The sequence below is a fragment of the Rhineura floridana genome, chromosome 1, assembly GCF_030035675.1.
Source record: "Rhineura floridana isolate rRhiFlo1 chromosome 1, rRhiFlo1.hap2, whole genome shotgun sequence".
Classification (NCBI taxonomy): domain Eukaryota; kingdom Metazoa; phylum Chordata; class Lepidosauria; order Squamata; family Rhineuridae; genus Rhineura; species Rhineura floridana.
In genome coordinates, this window is record NC_084480.1 from 29173857 (window position 1) to 29192665 (window position 18809).

General features: G+C 41.7%; 1 protein-coding gene across 1 annotated transcript in view; it reads right to left on the bottom strand.

Moving 5' to 3' along the window:
• Window positions 1-18809, bottom strand: part of LOC133380218 (5'-AMP-activated protein kinase catalytic subunit alpha-1-like) — a gene marked incomplete at its 5' end in the record, with an annotated part of 32657 nt that overhangs the window by 10546 nt on the left and 3302 nt on the right. The window lies entirely within an intron of this gene.

Genomic DNA, 18809 nt, shown 5'->3' on the forward strand with positions numbered 1-18809 from the left:
TACAAGTTACAACAGACAAAACAACAAACACAGCTAACTTGTTTCAGGCCCTTGGTGGTCTCTTCAGGAGAGGAAGGCACCAAGAGCTTTCTAGCCGGGACTTCTTTAAGTTAACTAAACACAGGGGTCAGGTTGCCCCAACAGCTCCCTCATTGTGCAGGTGGTCCTTAAGTGAGTTGTGATGGCATGAGCTCAGCTAACATATATCCCCACCTTCTACCAAAAGAGGATCGAACTTATGCCAGGAGGAGAGCCACTCTGCTTTCTGGAAAGCAATGAGCCTCGCAGACAAATACAAAGAGGACAGGCCTGAAAATGGCTATTAGTCAAGATGGTTATGTGGAACCTACAAATATCAGCCACTGGAGATGGGAGGGGAGGAAAACAATACGGGAAGGTAGTTGCCTTCATGCCTTGCTGGTGGGTTTCATGTAGGCATGCGGTCGGCCACTGGGGGAAAGAGAACAGTGGGCGAGGAGGACCTTCGGTCTGACCCAGCAAGGCTTTTCTTATGTTCCAGCCCTTCTCTCTACATGATGAAGAGAGGTACCTGGGAAAAGACGGGAATGGGCCCTACTCTGGGAATGTTCCTATCGAGCAAAACTTCAGGAAGAATCTGTCCTCATGCACTTCCCTGGCTTTCATTATTCTCTCAGTGAAAGCCATGCACAGTTAAAGCACGCGAAGTATTATCAAAAACTGAAGTAACCATTCAGGTGAACAAAGCACAAGTTAAATTATTACAATTTATTTATTACAATGCTTTTCATCCCAAAGGCCCCCCAAGGCGTTAGACAGCATATTAAAACAAAATATGCCAGGGGTGGGAAACCTCAGAGGCGGAGGCCCAATGCGGCTCTCCAAGTTGTTCTCTCTGACCCCTCAGGACTCTCCCTACGCCATACCCCTTCCCACTATACTTCCCAGACTGCGCACCTCATCGGCCCTCCTTTGCACCCTCCTTGAGTGTTTTGGCCTGGCTGAAATGTCTCCTTAAACTGTTTTAGAAGAACAATTATTAAACGGGTGAGACTGCACATTGCAAATAGGGTCACAAGTCAGCCAATAGTTGATCTTGGCAACAGTGTGTTAATACGGGGATGTAAAAAGAGCACTAATCCGACGCTTGCCTGGACAGAGGATAGAAAGGGGTGTAGAAACTGGTCCTACTGTACAAAGGTAACATTTACACCTGTTACTCCACCCACTTTCACCTCTAGCCCCACCCACCACTGTTATGTGCCCCCCAGAAGGTTGGCCAGAAGGGAATGTGGCTGGCTGAAAAAGGTTCCCCACCGATGAACTATTCAGCAGAATGCAATAAAATGCCATAAATCAAACAGCAAGCAAAACATCAGACAGAAAAATTAAAACATGAGAAAGCTTTCTTCTGGGCTTCCTAATTGAGAGGATTAAAGGGTCCTCTCATTAACCCTGCACCCCACACACTTATGGACTAGAATCATAGAATAGTAGTGCTGGAAGGCACTAATAAGGCCACTGAGCCCAAACCTGAACAGTCAAATTTACAAAAAGGAGGGGGGGATTCCTGTTTACCCCAGCAAAAAGAATCAAGGCTCAACTATTGTCTCATGATTCTACAGTGAAGAACGTACAATAACTGAATTGCCTCCAGGCAACTTGGAGCAGAATAAAGCAGGAAAGCTTTTTAAAACCGTAACCCATTTTCTTCTTATAGGACAAAAAAAGGGCTAGTAGACCTACGTGGGCAGAGATGACAGTTTTTGTAATTTGCACAGACTTGTGTGCAAGACTGCTTTAGAGGAGAATTGGGTGATATTGCACCATGCAGATAGGGTCAAAACTCTACCAACCGTGGATATTAGCAACAGTGTGTCAATGTAGGGAGAGGTGAGAACCGATTGTTGTGAAGGTGGTAATTAAAGATAATATAGACTTAGTTAAAAGCATGGAAACTATTATTTCGGATGATACCCCTCCCCTCCCTTGTGTCTCCCATAATTTTCTCCAAGCCTCACAAGAGGTATTGTACATGCTTTTTTAAAATTATTATTGCATTCCTATCAAGAAGCCTTCATTTTCAAGCTACGTTTTACCTGGGTGTCTTTTTGGAATGTGAAAGTGTAGATCCACATAAATGATAAATAGTTGCTTGCCGCTCTATACAGCACAAAGATGATACAGAATTCCACTCCACAACCTGCCAGCATTCACTTTATGCAGAAAGCAGAAAACTTTGGTTTCTGAAGAAACCGTCTGTCTTATAAAGGGAGACATTACTGTTGAATAGAAACAGCCACGAAAAAATCACAGAGAAGAAAAATGCAATCATCATACAATCTCTGGGGAAATTTGGATTTATGAATCCATGAATGAGATCATCATCTTGTTTTCAAATTGCAAGTTTATATGGTGATCTTCAAACTCAAGGTGAAATTAGGAAGACAGCAAAAGAGGGGGGGCATGTGACAACCGAAATTTGAAAATGCCTGGGTAAAAACCAAAATTCTGGATATAAATGAAAATATATCAGGACGGCAAGGACACAGGAGGTGGTGTTATTGGTAACCTCAACTTTACAAGTCTCTTCCCTGGAGACTTACCAAAGGTTCAAGTGGTACAACAAGCAGCTTGTTACCTGCCTCAAGTTCTCGGGATGGGTGCACTAGAAGTCCAATCAAAATACACTTAATAATAGATCAAGGCTCGGAACATGTTGTTTTCACAACTATCAGTGGAAAGGTGACTCAGAACTCAATCAAAAGCAGTGTGCAAGTGGTACAACAGTTAAGACAGCTGTTTGGAAGCAGTAACAACTACGGAAATGGGAAAGTGTTCAGAAAAACCCAACACAGAAACATTGAAAAGGATTGTAAAATGTGAAGCCTAGTTAAAAGAAAGCAAAGAGGTATACACTAAGAAGGTCAAAGCTATTCAAGACCTCTGGGGATTATTTAACTCTCAAAATTTAAATAAGACATATTACTGGCCATACTGCTTTAATAAAAATAATGAGGTGCTAGTACTCATGTCTTGATAGAAGTGCCGTGGGTGCCAGCACAAAACGGTTGCCATGGGCAGGAAAAAAAAGATTGTACTCTCTGTACTGGTGAGTACCATCACGCACACACAAAACTGACTAGCCAGACATTGGCCCAGTTCACATGTAACCCTAAGTCAAACTGTGGCTTGGCACGAGTAAGCAAATGTGCAGGTTCTTGCAACAAAGATCATGGCAGCTGTACTCCTCCCTCAGTCCTGCTGCTGCCACACTACCCAAGACTAAACATGGTTTGACTTAGCATTACGTCTGAATCCAGGCTCATGGTTTGTTTGGAGCAAGACAAACCATGAGTAGCAAACCAAGAACAACCCTTGTTTATAGCTTAGGGTTTGACTGGAGTGAGACAAGCCATGAACCCAGGGTCATACATACTACTAAACCCAAGTTCTGGGTAGTGCAGGAGGACCAAGGGAGAAAAAAGCAGCCACAATCTTTGCTCCAGGAACCCGCTCACTCGAACTAAGCCACAGTTTGGCCTAGCATTATGTGTGAACCAGGTAATTAACCTCAGAGACAAAGTCTGTACATGAAAAAACAGAGTGTATCAAAAGAAGGGATACTCTGGTCTCAATGATTCTGTGAAAATAGTACACTACTCAGAAGGTATTGAAATCTATGCTTGGTTTTTTCTTTTAATGTTTGAAAGCTTATTTTGCTTAGACAGGAGTTCTGTGAAACAGAATAGCTTCTAGCACATTTTGCAACACTTAGCCCATGAAGAGAAGATATTGCCCCTCTTTTAGGAGACTGGTTCCATTAATAATTTACCATCAATTAACACATCTTCACATGGGGAGGTAAGCCAAACAATACAGATGTTTAACTATGACATGTTCCAGAATACATCCACAAGACTTCCTAGTTAGATTTTAATGCCTAGTTTCAGTTTACAATCTGTTTTGCTACAGAAACAGGAGGTGTACACAGACGTTTCTAAGATACCAATATCTAATTGGTACAATATATGTTGCCAATAAGACCAATGGAACATGAGAAAAAAATAGTGAAGCATTTCCATTATCGTAACAGCACTGAAGGGTTGCTGCTGAGCAATAAGAGCATATTATTTCCACGCAAAACGGCTCAATCCTTGGCATCACAATGAAAAAGATCTTAGTTAGTAGGTGCTAGGGAAGACATTTCCATAAGACTCTGGTGAGCCACTACAGGTTAAAGTACACCAGGGTCCCCCACCTTTTGGGGCCGAAAGCACATCTGAAAATCTACAAAACTGTTGCGGGCACCATAAAATATCAATTTCTCAGAAGAAATACTGGCAATACTGAGAATCCCTCTTCCTCCAAACAGGCAAAACAGCTGCACACACTCCAAAACAAACAAAAGGCACCCGCCAAAACAAACAGCTAAAAAAACCCACCTTAATTTTTTTAACATTTGGGAGGGACAGGAGGACTTGACAAGCACCAAAGGAGTGTCTGAGGGTATTGTGATGCTCATGGGCACCACACTGGGGATCCCAGGAGTACAAAATGCTGAGCTACATGGACTGGTTTGTTCACATGTCATACTACGCCACAGTAATCTACCCCACAGTTAATGAGCATGCTTATCTGAGCTGTTTGTCTCCTCCCTGCTAGCGATGGAGGAAATAAACCACAACTGTGGGCTTAGCACAATGTCCAAGCTATGGATTATGGCTTGCTTCACTCGAACAAACCACAAGTGGTAAGCCAAGGGGGGGGGGAATTTGGCTACAGATCATGGCTTGTTTGGAGCAAAAGAAACCATGATCCCTGATTCAGATGCAATGCAAAGCCAGGAATAGCGGCTTGTTTCCACTGGCATGAGTGGGGAGGAGCAAAGCAAGCATGATTTGTTTGTTCACAGAATACCATGGCTTAAGGCTTATCATGACATGTGGCAGGTTGATATGTTCAGCACCAATTAAAAATTCATTTTACTAGCATGGAATGGGAGAAAACAGACTATCAATTCTGAACAACACAGTCTGACCTGATGTAAGATTGCTATGTGTACATCTAGGGCCTACTCTGATTGATAGCAACTCCCCAGGATCTCAATCAGAGAACTTTTATATCATCGCCTATCTCAGCTGACTTTGTGCCCTCCAGATGTTTAAGAGATCACTTCCATGATCCCTGACCTTGAGCCATGCTAGCTGGGGCTGATGACAGTTGTCATCCAAAATATTTGGAGGGCACAGAGCTATCTGATCCTTTTTTAAACTGAAGATGCCAGGGATTGAACGAGAGACCACCTACCTGTATAGCACATGCTCCATCATTGAGCTATGGTCCCTCCCTAATAATAAAGAGCACAAATGTTGGCAAGTCAAGCATAAAACAGATTCTATTTTCCCATTTGAGAACACAGAAAAGCAATCCATGCATTTGGTGCAGACAGGAGTATATTTTGTGCGTCTCTTTGCGATCTGAGAAATTCCCAAACCTTTGTATGGTTAAACATCTTACAATAAGAGCTCATGTAAAATGTATACCACAATTAGGATTCAAAACCATTTGTCTCCTTCATGGAAATTTTGAGCTAAATAACAAATACGCTCAATTTGCACATCACAATAAACTATGGTTTACCGTCAATACAAAACTTTTCTGGCTTCACTTCTCAGCACGAGGAGCAAACTAACCACAAAAAACCTTAGCCTCTTGCTGAGCTCTCTAGTGTACTAATAAGAGCTGCGTGGCACAGCCTAATATACAGACAAGATCACTTTCTATAGGGCCTACTAATAGTTATTGTATAGAAATAGAAGAGGACAAAAAAAGGTAGAACAAGAGCCCTATTCCAAAGATTAGAGAAATTAAAGGGAAATTTAAACCACTAGGGATATTGAATCAACAGGGGAACACACTAACTGACCAAGATAAAATAACAGGAAGATGGAAGCAATATACTGAAGTACTCAATAAAAGAGATGACAGGATGACAGATTCATTAACGGAGGAACCGTATGATGAAGAACCAGAAATTTTGGGATGTGAGGCGAAAGCTGCTCTTAAAATACTTGGAAGAAACTAATCACCAGGAATAGATGGCATACCGACAGAGTTGCTACAAGTTCCTGAGACTGAATCTGTCCAAATTTTGACAAAAATTTGTCAACAAATATGGAAAACTAAACATATAGCTCACAGACTGGAAGTGTTCAATATACATCGCAATTCCAAAGAAAGGAGATCCCAGGGAATGCAGTAATTATCAAACTATTGCCTTAATATCCCATGCAAGTAAAGTAATGCTCAAGATTCTACAACAAAGACTCATCATATACAGAGCGAGAAATGGCAGATGTTCAAGCTGGATTTAGAAAAGGAAGAGGCACCAGAGATCATATTGCAAACATGTTGGATAATGGAATTGACAGAGGAATTTCAGAAGAAAATCACCCTGTGCTTTATAAATATAAACATAATATTTACAGATATAAAATTGGAGGGAGAAATATCAATAATTTTAAAATATGCAGACGATATACTACTAGCAGAAACCAGTAATGATTTGAAACAAATGCGGTTGAAAGTTAAAGAGGAAAGCACAAAAGCAGGACTGCAGCTGAATGTCAAGAAGACTAAAGTAATGACAACAGAAGATTTATGTAACTGTAAAATTGACAACGAGGACATTGAACTTGTCAAAGATTATCAATATCTTGGCACAGTCATTAACCAAAATGGAGACAATAGTCAAGAAATTAGAAGAAGGCTAGGACTGGGGATGACAACTATGAGAGAACTAGAACAGGTCCTCAAATGCAAAGATGAACATTAAAGTCAGGATCATTCAAACCATGGTATTCCCAATCTCTTTGTATGGATGTGAAAGTTGGACAGTGAAAAAAGTGGATATGAGAAAAATCAACTCATTTGAAATGCGGTGTTGGAGGAGAGCTTTGCAGATACCATGGTCCGTGAGAAAAACAAATAATTGGGTGTTAGAACAAATTAAACCAGTACTATCACTAGAAGCTAAAATGATGAAACTGAGGTTATCATAATTTGGACATATAATGAGAAGACATGATTCACTAGAAAAGACAATAAAGCTGGGAAAAACAGAAGGGAATAGAAAAAGAGGAAGACCAAACAAGAGATGGATTGATTCCATAAAGGAAGCCACAGACCTGAACTCACAAGATCTGAACAGGGTGGTTTGTAACAGATGCTATTGGAGGTCGCTGATTCATAGGGTCGCCATAAGTCATAATCAACTTGAAGGCCCATAACAACAACCTCAGATCCTGAGATAAGCCATTCATTTCCTACGCAAACTTTCCAGTTTTTTTTAAATCTATCACAGCTAGCCTCCCTGTACCAAGAGAGAAATATGTATGAGGAAGTCTTACTTGTCTTACTGATCCTTGCCCTTCGTGGCTCCTTATGAGCTGCAGAGAGAAATTGGGCGAGGGGATCAAAGCGGTGGTAAACGCATCCTTGGAAGAGGGTGTGATGCCATCAGTCTTCAAGGAGGCAATTGTAAAGCCCATCTTAAAGAAGCCCTCCTTGGATCCCCAAGTTTTCAATAACTTCCACCCAATTTCGAACCTGCCATTTTTGAGCAAGGTCATTGAGTGAGTGGTGGCCAACCAGTTGTCAGCACACTTGGATGAAACGGATTACTTGGATCCATACCAATCGGGTTTCAGGACTGGTCACGGAACTGAAACAGCCTTGGTCGCTCTGGTAGATGATTTGAGGAGGGCATTAGACAGGGGAGAATTCACCTTTCTTGTCCTCCTCGATCTTTCAGCAGCTTTTGATACTGTCGACCACAGTATCCTTTTACTTCGCCTGGAGGGATTGGGAATTGGAGGCACTGTATTACAGTGGTTCCATTCCTTTCTCTCCGACAGGTACCAACAGGTAGCGTTGGGGGAAGAGGTTTCAGACCCTTGGCCTCTCAATTGTGGTGTGCCACAGGGCTCTATCCTCTCTCCCATGCTATTTAACATATATATGAAACCGCTGGGGACAATCATCAGGAGATTTGGGCTGCAGTGTCACCAATATGCGGATGACACTCAGCTCTATCTCTCGTTTAAATCTTCACCAGAGTCGGCTGTGGAGACCTTGTCCAAGTGCCTGGAATCCGTGAGTGGATGGATGGGAAGGAACAAGCTGAAGCTGAATCCTGATAAGACCGAGGTACTACTTGTGGGGGACAAAGGAAGGTTGGGCGATATTGACCTGAAGTTCAATGGGGTGAGTCTACCCCTGAAGGACCAGGTCCGCAGCCTTGGGGTTGTGCTTGATTCCAGGCTGTCCATGGAGGCTCAGATTTCGGCAGTGAGCCGGGCAGCCTGGTATCAACTACACCTCATACGAAGGCTGCAACCCTACCTTCCTGATCACCAGCTCCCACAAGTGGTACACGCCCTGGTCACCTCTCGTTTGGACTACTGTAATGCGCTCTACGTGGGGTTACCCTTGAAAACGGTTCGGAAATTACAACTTATACAAAATGCGGCGGCTCGATTACTTACAAATAGTCGCCGCCGGGATCACATCACACCAGTGTTGTTCGATCTACACTGGCTTCCAGTTGTTTTCCGAGCCCAATTCAAGGTGTTGGTATTGACCTTTAAATCCCTACACGGTTTCGGCCCAGTTTATCTTACGGAGCGCCTTCAACGCCACCAATTATGCCGCCCGACAAGATCGGCCACACAGGACCTTCTCTCAATCCCGCCAACAAAAACAGCCAGATTGGCGGGTACTAGAGAGAGGGCATTCTCAGTGGCGGCCCCCACTCTTTGGAACTCCCTCCCACAAGATCTCCGGCACGCCTCTTCCCTAAATGTATTTCGGAAAGCCTTAAAGACCTGGCTCTTTCAACAGGCCTTCGGGGTTTCTGGGGAGGGTTAACTGCTATAACTGTAATGCCTCCTGCCCTCTTTTAATACTGTTGTTGCAGATTTATTGATTTTACACTGTTTTATATTGTATCACTGTATTTTATTAATTGTATTTTAATGATTTTGTACGTCGCCTAGAGTGGCCATTGGCCAGATAGGCGACACAGAAATTAAATTTATTATTATTATTATTATTATTATTATTATTATGACATGATTCATAAAACATATGCCGCAACTCCCAGACCACAGCCAAATGTTTAGATGAAGAGAGAATCCCTTAAAATCAACAAGTAGCTTCCCCCCACCACAAGGGTGACTGTGAAATTTGGAAGGAAATATTCTTTTCTATACAAATCTACTAATATGTAGAGAGGGAACCATCTATCTATGCCTAGTTACTTTTTGGTCACTGGTAACTAACTTTCTCTTCACCTTTACAGCTGCTTCTTACAGTTCCTCAAGTAGAAAGTAATTTAGCCTTATTGTTCCATTTCTAGAAGATCTCAAGATCAGCCAGCCAGCCAAACTAAATTTGTCAAATTGCATCCTTTTAATTAAAAAATTAGGAGAATCTCTGGTGAGCAGAAAGTGTTCAAAGGAGCCAACACAAAATTTGCTGGTGACAGTTCGCTGCTTTCACCTAAGCAACTGAATTGTAAAGTTCAAAGCAAGCTCGAACAGTTCATATCATTGCCTTGGTTTCTGTGGGAAATAACTTGAGCGGGCTTTCCATTCCCTCCTTCTCAAGTTATTTCCTGCCCGAAGTGAGGACGCTAAACACAGGCTATTCTAATATCAGAGCACAAGATACTCAAATACAAAATATTAACTTCCAAAGAGAAGCAACTTCCGTCAGCCTACCAAATCAGCTCACAAAAAGTTACTAGCCCTCATTTTTATTTTACTAGCCTATTTGGTCTCAAATACTTATGCTGGTCATTTGCTGCAATCGTTACTATGTCTACTCAGAAGGATGTTTCACTGAATTCTGCAGGGCTTATTCCCAAGGAAATGGGGGTACGATTGGAGTCTAACGGTCTTGCACAGTAAAGAGAGAGAGAAAACTTTATGTCCTGCTCATCTAGAGGGGTTTTTAACTCACCCTAGGCAACTGACTATTTACAAGCATGAATTAAGTGGTTTTGAATGGCCTAAACCTGGATTAAGGTAGGCTGAACCCAGATAGATATTGGCGACTGAATGATGGCTGCCAGTCTTCAGTGGTACAGTACCCAATATGCATATCTCTGCACTGTGTTCACATTACTTCCAGCTATCATACACAGTAACAAAGCCAGGTTTTGAACCTTAGGGGGATATGTTTAGCCTGGCGCATGGCCTGCATAGCGAAGGCCTGTTTCAACAAAAATTTAAAAGTATGTGTGTAACAATTAGAAGAGAAAACATTAATGCCAGAACACGAGTATTGTTTTTCATAACAAAGCACAGCAGAATCTGATTCAAGATACACAAAATATAGCAGTACCACTGACTCAGGTCAAAATAGTAGCCTTGCTAAGACTAGGTCTTGTTCTGTTATGAAACATAAAGCATACAACCCTGCATGCCATAAATGATGATAGTAAGAGGCCTCTGGGAGAAAAACCATGGATTAGCCAGCCAGAAATGCTCAAACCAGGTTATGGTTCTTTAGCAACCAAAGTAGTTTATTATTATTACCTTTCCAGTTATGCAGCTGCCCAGGGCAATGTAGAGACTATTTTTTTGTACTGCCTTCAAGTTGATTCTGACTTATGGCGACTCTATGAATAGGGTTTTCATGAGGCTGAGAGGCAGTGACTGGCTCAAGGTCACCCAGTGAGCTTCATGGCTATGTGGGGATTTGAGCCCTGGTCTCCCAGGCCTTAGTCCAACACCTTAACCACTATACCACACCCACACAATAAAACCTGTAAGAATTATCATTATCTTTGTAATACCAACTCCCTCTAAAACTATCAGCAGCTAAGATATCAATATTGTCAATGGCCAGGGAAAACACATTGGCTTTTATCATTTCTCTGAGATAATGCAATGTAGGATTCTCTAGGGAGGGTGTTCCAAAGTCAGTGAGACACAACAGAGAAGGCATCATCATGCACCCTCCTTGTATAAGCCTCAGTGCCAAAAGGAATGCAGACCACCACTTTAAGGCCTATAAAAATGTATTTCTGCAAACAATTACAGTTCTTTTACTAAGGAAACTGACATGTTGAGAAATTAGCAGGGCAATACAATAATCAGATTAATATTTTTCTGCCCCAATGGGTTCTAAACTGATTTCACGATCTGAAACCTTTAGAGGTAGGGGACTCCAGTTTTCTACATAAAGTTGGAGTCACATATACACTTATCCACTGAATACAGTGGGACTGACCTCCATGTAAATATGTATAGGATCAGGCTGCATGTGAAAGTCTCAGCAAAAGATAGTACCTGCCCACTAGGAAAACACTGCTTTACACAAGACAAAGGGGTCTTGCAACAAAATGTTGCAGTATGGAATGTGCCAGCCCAGGATATTCCAGTCTATTCCCCATCCCTCCCATTTTTTCCACTGTGCCCCCATATAATCAGTCAGCATTCCATGGCCGCTGAGCACATTTAGACCTGACTGGGCTGTTTTGGGTGGTTGTTGTTTTAAAACCACACAACTCCTCACCAAAGACTTTTTTGTACTTCTGGAATCCATGAAATGGAAATGGACTGCCTTCAAGTCGAACTCGACTTATGGCGACCCCATGAACAGAGTTTTCATGGTAAGCAGCATTCAGAGGGGGCTTACTATTGCCTTCCTCTGAGGCTGAGAGGCAGTGACTGGCCCAAGGACACCTAGTGAGCTTCATGGCTGTGTGGGGATTCAAACCCTGGACTCCCAGGTCGTAGTCCAAATCTTAACCACCACACCATACATAGGGCTCCCCAAATCTGCTGACACTTCCCTCTTGTACGTGAACGTACTGTGTGGGAGACATAAGGACCATCATTCAGAGAACAGATCACTTTTAGTATAGACTAGAGGACACACAGCAGAGATGGCCAGCTTCCACACTGTCAGGTGCCACTAAGCTCTACCCTACAGCAATCCACTCACAAATGCTAAAGCTCAGTTGTAAGTGAAACTAGGAGTAAGAAGAAGAAGTTGTTGTTAAATCACACCGTCAATCACATTTGGCCTACAGAACAGACTCTGAAGGGAGATGATCTTCTTTCAAAACAAAGCCCAAAACAAAGCTATAAGAGGCTGCTAGCAAATTACCTTATACCGAGTCAGACCATTGTTCTATCTAGCTCAGTATTGTCAACAGTGACTGACAACAACTCTCTAGGGTTTCAGGAAGGGATCTCTCCCAGCCCTATATGGAGATGCCAGAGACTGGGACCTCTTGCATTCAAAGGAGATGCTCTACCACTGAGCCACGGACCTTACTGTTGGACTTCATAGCTTTTGCTGGATACGCTAACAGAATCAAACAAATGTAGTACTATACAACTGTCATGCATGGCCCAATAGGACTGAAAACTCCTTAGATGCCTAGCTGCACAATGCTCCTAAATATTTAGTGTTGGCACAAAAGCCTTTAAATATTTGACAAGTTGACGGTGAAGTTCTCATTTTAGCCAAAAACTGAATTACAAGAGCTCTGTGTTGTGGAAGAAAATTATTTCTTGCCACTGACTGGTTTCTTTTTCTTTTTTGCAACACAAACCAGACCTTACACAGAGGCAACTCAGGCTGCAATTTCCTGTGAAGTACAGGAAAAGAACCAAGCGTCTGCTGTACTTTATCCAAAAATTAACACAATGATTCTGATTCCATCAGCCACTTAAGCCCCAAAATCACATTGCTTCAGCGTTCTGTTGGAAGAAGCAAGGTATAAATGTTTCACACATGCATACATACATACAGAATGCACCTTCCACACTTGCTTACTTTTCACAGATGCCCCCAGAATAATCCTGCACACGAGGGTTCAAACAACTTGCCCGACAAAGTTATCACACCAACATTCCCCCCTCATTATGTCAATTGTTTTGTTGATATTAGTCAGAGATGCTGGAACACTGTTAGAAATTGGCACTTCGATTTGTACATTTAGTGATTCATTCAACTGAAAATCCTGTCTCAGACAGCAGCAAGCACAACAGCAGATGCTTAATATATTTCATAGTATTGCCCACAGAGCACTTGCAACAAGAGAAATAATTTCTTCACTGAGATTTGTGTTAACAGCTTATACCACCTAATTTTTTTAAAGCTACTAGGCAGACATGTTACAGACACTGTTCTCATTCTATTTGTTTTTAAACAGGCCTGCCAATTACTTGTCTTATTAATGATATCACAAAGCAATCCCATCAAACAAACCTTGCATACATGTATCAAGAATATAAACGGATACCCACCTTTAGTTACTTCATGAAAAGGCTAAAAATAGGTTACCAACTGCTGTTCTAACTCGGCAACCCTATGCATACCTTCTTGGGAATAAGTGCCATCAAACTTCACTGAACTTCTAAAAAAATGTGCACAGGAGAATCAAGCTACAAGACAAACACTTCCATCTTGTTGGCCAGAGTAGCTGGAACACATTACAGTCACACAGCAAGTACAGAATTAAGAAAGAAAAGGAACAAACAGCGATAGGACTTTCATTTTCTATTCATCTTTGCTAATAGCCTAATCCATCATATTTAATAAGTGTAGTAATCGCCTTACAAGGCCCCCTGGAAAATCACAATTCATTAGTTCCTACTTACGTTTGATATGCATTATGTAGTCTAAATGTGTACTAGTCTGTTAGTGCCACACTGATTACAAATGATCCAACTTTAGCACGAGGGACCAAATTAGGCAAGGCATGCTGAAGCTACACCTCTTTATCCTGACCTTTGACAATTGAGTTGTATATTTTTAAGACCCACCCTATACTTGTGATTTTAATTTGCTTCCAACTGTTTTTAATGTTGTATTTTAAATTGCTGTTTCCTATGTTGGGACCATGGGATGAAGAGCAGGTGGTAGTAGCAGTAGTAGTAGTAATAATAATAATAATAATAAAAAATGGCAGGTATTTGTTTGGCCAATGCTTTCTGGTGAACAAGTTACACACAACATTGTCAGGCAGACTTGCGGTTCCAGTACAAAGTTTACTCTCAAGTGTATAAATCAAACATAACGAACAGCAAATAAACTACTGCTTTGATTTTTGTGTGTGTGTGCACAATTTAGCAACAGAAAGAGGCTACATTAATGGAGCTTGCAAATAGATGCTGAACTTTCTGCTGAGTAGACCAATAAGTCATTTCAGCAAGAAGCTGGAACAGGTATCTGTACCTTATCTCTTTGGACAAATAGCAGAGAGGATCTTCCGCTGCATTGTCCCTGCAAATGCAGAGTGATTATTTGCTGTGACAAAAGCTCTCCTTGTCAGATATTAGGTGCCAATAGATCACAGCCACTGACTAATACAAACAAAACCTTAATGTGGATTTAACCAGTTGCATCTGGTAAGCAGTCCACCATCTGTCCATGAAGAAAGGGATTTGCCACAGCACGTATGCTCTTGTAACTTCTCAGGTCAATTTATGTAGCGCTCTTTATAAGAAAGACAGCCTGGAGGCGCCAAGTGGCATAAAATTCTACCACCCAGCTGCTTACTAGAGTCAGGCAAAGAAGACGCATTAGCCTTGTTAGCACATCAGTTTAAACCATAGTTAAGCTTATGGTTGCCAGACTGCTGCAAGCTAAGCCATGGTTTGGCTTAGGGTGAAGTCTGAATCTGGACGCATGGTTTGTAACCTCCAAACAAACCATGAACCTGGGTTTGGATGTAACACTAAGCCAAACCATGCCTCAGCTCCTGATAGCACAGCAGCAGGAGTGGGGGAGGAGCGAAGAGGCTGCAATTTTCTCTCCTTACACTAGCATGCTACATGTTCTATTTAAACCACTGTTAAGCTTAACTGTTTTAAAGTTATGTGCAAATCAGGCCATTATCGTTTGGTTCACCTATACCAATGTTCTTCAACTTTGAATCCCCGGATGTTGTTAGACTACAAATCTCATCATCCCCAGCCAGTTTAGCAAGTTTGGGCAGGGATGATGGGAGTTGTAGTCCAACAACATCTGGAGACTCAAGTTTGAAGAACACTGACCAACACTATGACTGAGTAATTCAAGATATTAGTTATTATTATCTCTAAGGCATTAAATCAGCAGGGCCACTATATTTGATGGAACACTTTCCTCACATGTGATCTGGAGAAGCACTGCTCCAGGTATCGTCGTTATGGAAGCTTAAACAAGGGCCAGCCCAAGTCAAAAGGCAGGACGAACAGCTACCATGAGAATCATAAGAACATAAGAAGAGCCTGCTGGATCAGGCCAGTGGCCCATCTACTCCAGCATCCAGGTGCCTGGGGGAAGCCCGCAAGCAGGACCCGAGTGCAAGAACACTCTCCCCTCCTGAGGCTTCCGGCAACTGGTTTTCAGAAGCATGGTGCCTCAGACTAGGGTGGCAGAGCACAGCCATCATGGCTCGTAGCCATTGATAGCCCTGTCCTCCATAAATTTGTCTAATCTTCTTTTAAAGCCATCCAAGCTTGTGGCCGTTACTGCATCTTGTGGGAGCAAATTCCATAGTTTAACTATGCGCTGAGTAAAGAAGTACTTCCTTTTGTCTGTCCTGAATCTTCCAACATTCAGCTTCTTTGAATGTCCACGAGTTCTAGTATTATGAGAGAGGGAGAAAAACTTTTCTCTATCCACTTTCTCAATGCCATGCATAATTTTATACACTTCTATCATGTCTCCTCTGACCCGCCTTTTCTCTAAACTAAAAAGCCCCAAATGCTGCAACCTTTCCTCATAAGGGAGTCACTCCATCCCTTTGATCATTCTGGCAACCCTCCTCTGAACCTTTTCCAACTCTATAATATCCTTTTTGAGATGAGGCGACCAGAACTGTACACAGTATTCCAAATGCGGCCGCACCATAGATTTATACAACGGCATTATGATATCGGCTGATTTATTTTCAATACCTTTCCTAATTATCCCTAGCATGAAATTTGCCTTTTTCACAGCTGCCGCACACTGGGTCGACATTTTCATTGTGCTGTCCACTACAACCCCGAGGTCTCTCTCCTGGTCGGTCACCACCAGTTCAGACCCCATGAGCGTATATGTGAAATTAAGATTTTTTGCTCCAATATGCATACCGTATATTCCGGCGTATAAGATGACTTTTTAACCCTGGAAAATCTTCTCCAAAGTCGGGGGTCGTCTTATACGCCGGGTGTCGTCTTATTAGGGTTGCCATATTGCCCGGATAGCCGGGTTTTACCCGGATTCTAAGCACGCCACCCGGCGCCCGGCTAGCCCCTTACGTGGCCCGGATTCTCAGCTTTCATTTAAAAAAAAATTAAGTTTCTAGGTGGTGCAGTTCTCGAGATATATATAAAAACGTCAGGCACCCCCCCCCGGTTAAATCTTTTTTTAAACTACTGTATAGCACTTCGTAGCTTTAACCCCGCCCGTTCAGGATTTCAGCCAATCAGTGAAGTGTTTGTTTGGTGGCAGTGTCTGCAAAACCTCACTGCGAGGCCAGAAAATGGTGGTTTCCCCTCCTGTTTATCTGAAAATCTCATAAATTGGGTAGGTATATACATTTCAGTTTTTCCCCCTGTTGTGTGTAGGAGTCAGATCCTGGGCAGTGTTTTGAAAACCTTCCCAATAGTTGCTTTTGGGGGTAAAAACAGTGCTAATCCCATATGTCCAGAGTAAATCCTATTGAATTCAGTAGGAATTACTTTTGAGTAGACATGATTATGAATGTGCTGAAAATCAATGGGACTTTGGAGTGAATGTAAAAAAGAATTGTGTTTGTGTTCTCTTTCTGCCCCCCCCAGTCCTATTTTAAAGCAAGTAGACAGGGCTTACTTAGGTATTGCAGTTTTTATTCTGTAGGAAACTAATACTGATTTTTTTAAAACTAATACTGATTTTTCTGCAATGACCAATTGGTTTGACAATAAACTATTATATGGGCTGTATGTATTTATACATCTGCAGTGTGTGCGTGTGTGTATGGAGTCTTTCCAACACCCCTGTGAGGTAGGGTTGGAAACCAAGGCAGCTCACAACAAGAAATAAAGCCATTTAAAATCCAATAACCATAAAAACAAGTATAAACAGTTGCAAAACAGCGTAAAGTGGCATGATTCGGAATTTTGAGTTGTGTGAATGAAGTTGCTTATCACTTGAGGTTGCATTTCTGTCCCTGTTTGAGTAAGCCCCATGGAATACGCTGGGACTTGCTTCTGAATAAATAAATTTAGGATTGCACTATAAATATCTTTACAGTTTGTGTAAATAATAAATATATTTGATAGTTATGCTTATATAAATATTTCTTCATTTATCATATTTTTGGTTTTTGGTTAGGAATCCTGACTGGTTGTGAGATGCTTAGTTTTTTGCCTTATAGGAATCTTGTTGTGGTTGGTATGGTATTGCATTTAGGAAAGTGCTACTGCCTTCTGTGTTTTTTTTTCCTATTTGCATTTCACTTATCTTTAACCTCACTCCGTTACAGCCATAGAAGCAACAGCAGCATATGCAAGATAATTAACTCCCATTAGTGATAAGAACAAGAATTTATAATTATTATTTCAATTAAAACAAGAGGCTTATCAATACTTTGAAGAGGACCAGATATTTATTTTCTTTCTGAGCCCAGGACTGGGTCTTTCATGATGCCCGGTGTGTGGGGGGGGGGGAGCAGGAGAGTAGTCGATAAGACAGACATCCTGGCATTGATAATCGAATTAGCAAGGTATGTGTGGGGTTGTTGTACACTTCCAGGCTCAGTTTCATTTTGAGTATGGAGGTGGAACCTGTGTAGATGTGGTTATCAAAGGGAGAAGAAATTTTGAGTTAAGCAAAGCTCTGCTTTTATAAAACCTAAGAAACATACAGTACTTTGAATGTCTGAGTGCCTGCACCAGTGGAATACTGGGGGAACTTGTAAAACTTGCTGCAACAGTATTTAGAACTGAGCATGTGGTGTGAAAGACTCCTTTTCCTAACATTTTGGCTTGTTTTTCTTTGATTGTGTATTTTTATTGTTTTTACTATATTTGTAAGCTGTGCTGAGCTCTGTTTTTAACAGCAAAAGGGTAGGATATAAATTCTCTTAATCAATCAATAAATACTCCATAGTGTTGGAAACTAGAGTCTAGGCATTTAATGTTGCTTTTAAAAAAAAGATTTCTCACATCTTTCCCCAGTTTTTGGTGGTAATTCCTAGGCACAAAAACAAAACAACTGGACAATCCAAATATTAATATTTATAAGTTTATAAGTGACAGTTTTCCTGCTAAGTACCTGCATGTCATAAGCAGGGGTAGTCTTATACGGCGAGTATATCCCAAACTCTATATTTTAACTGGAAAAGTTGGGGGTCGTCTTATACGCCCAGTCGTCTTATACGCCGGAATATACGGTAATTTTACACTTGTTTATATTAAATTGCATTTGCCATTTTTCCGCCCATTCACTCAGTTTGGAGAGGTCTTTTTGGAGCTCTTCGCAATCCCTTTTTGTTTTAACAACCCTGAACTATTTAGTGTCATCAGCAAACTTGGCCACTTCACTGCTCACTCCTAACTCTAGGTCATTAATGAACAAGTTGAAAAGTACAGGTCCCAATACCGATCCTTGAGGGACTCCACTTTCTACAGCCCTCCATTGGGAGAACTGTCCGTTTATTCCTACTCTCTGCTTTCTGCTTCTTAACCAATTTCTTATCCACAAGAGGACCTCTCCTCTTATTCCATGACTGCTAAGCTTCCTCAGAAGCCTTTGGTGAGGTACCTTGTCAAAAGCTTTTTGAAAGTCTA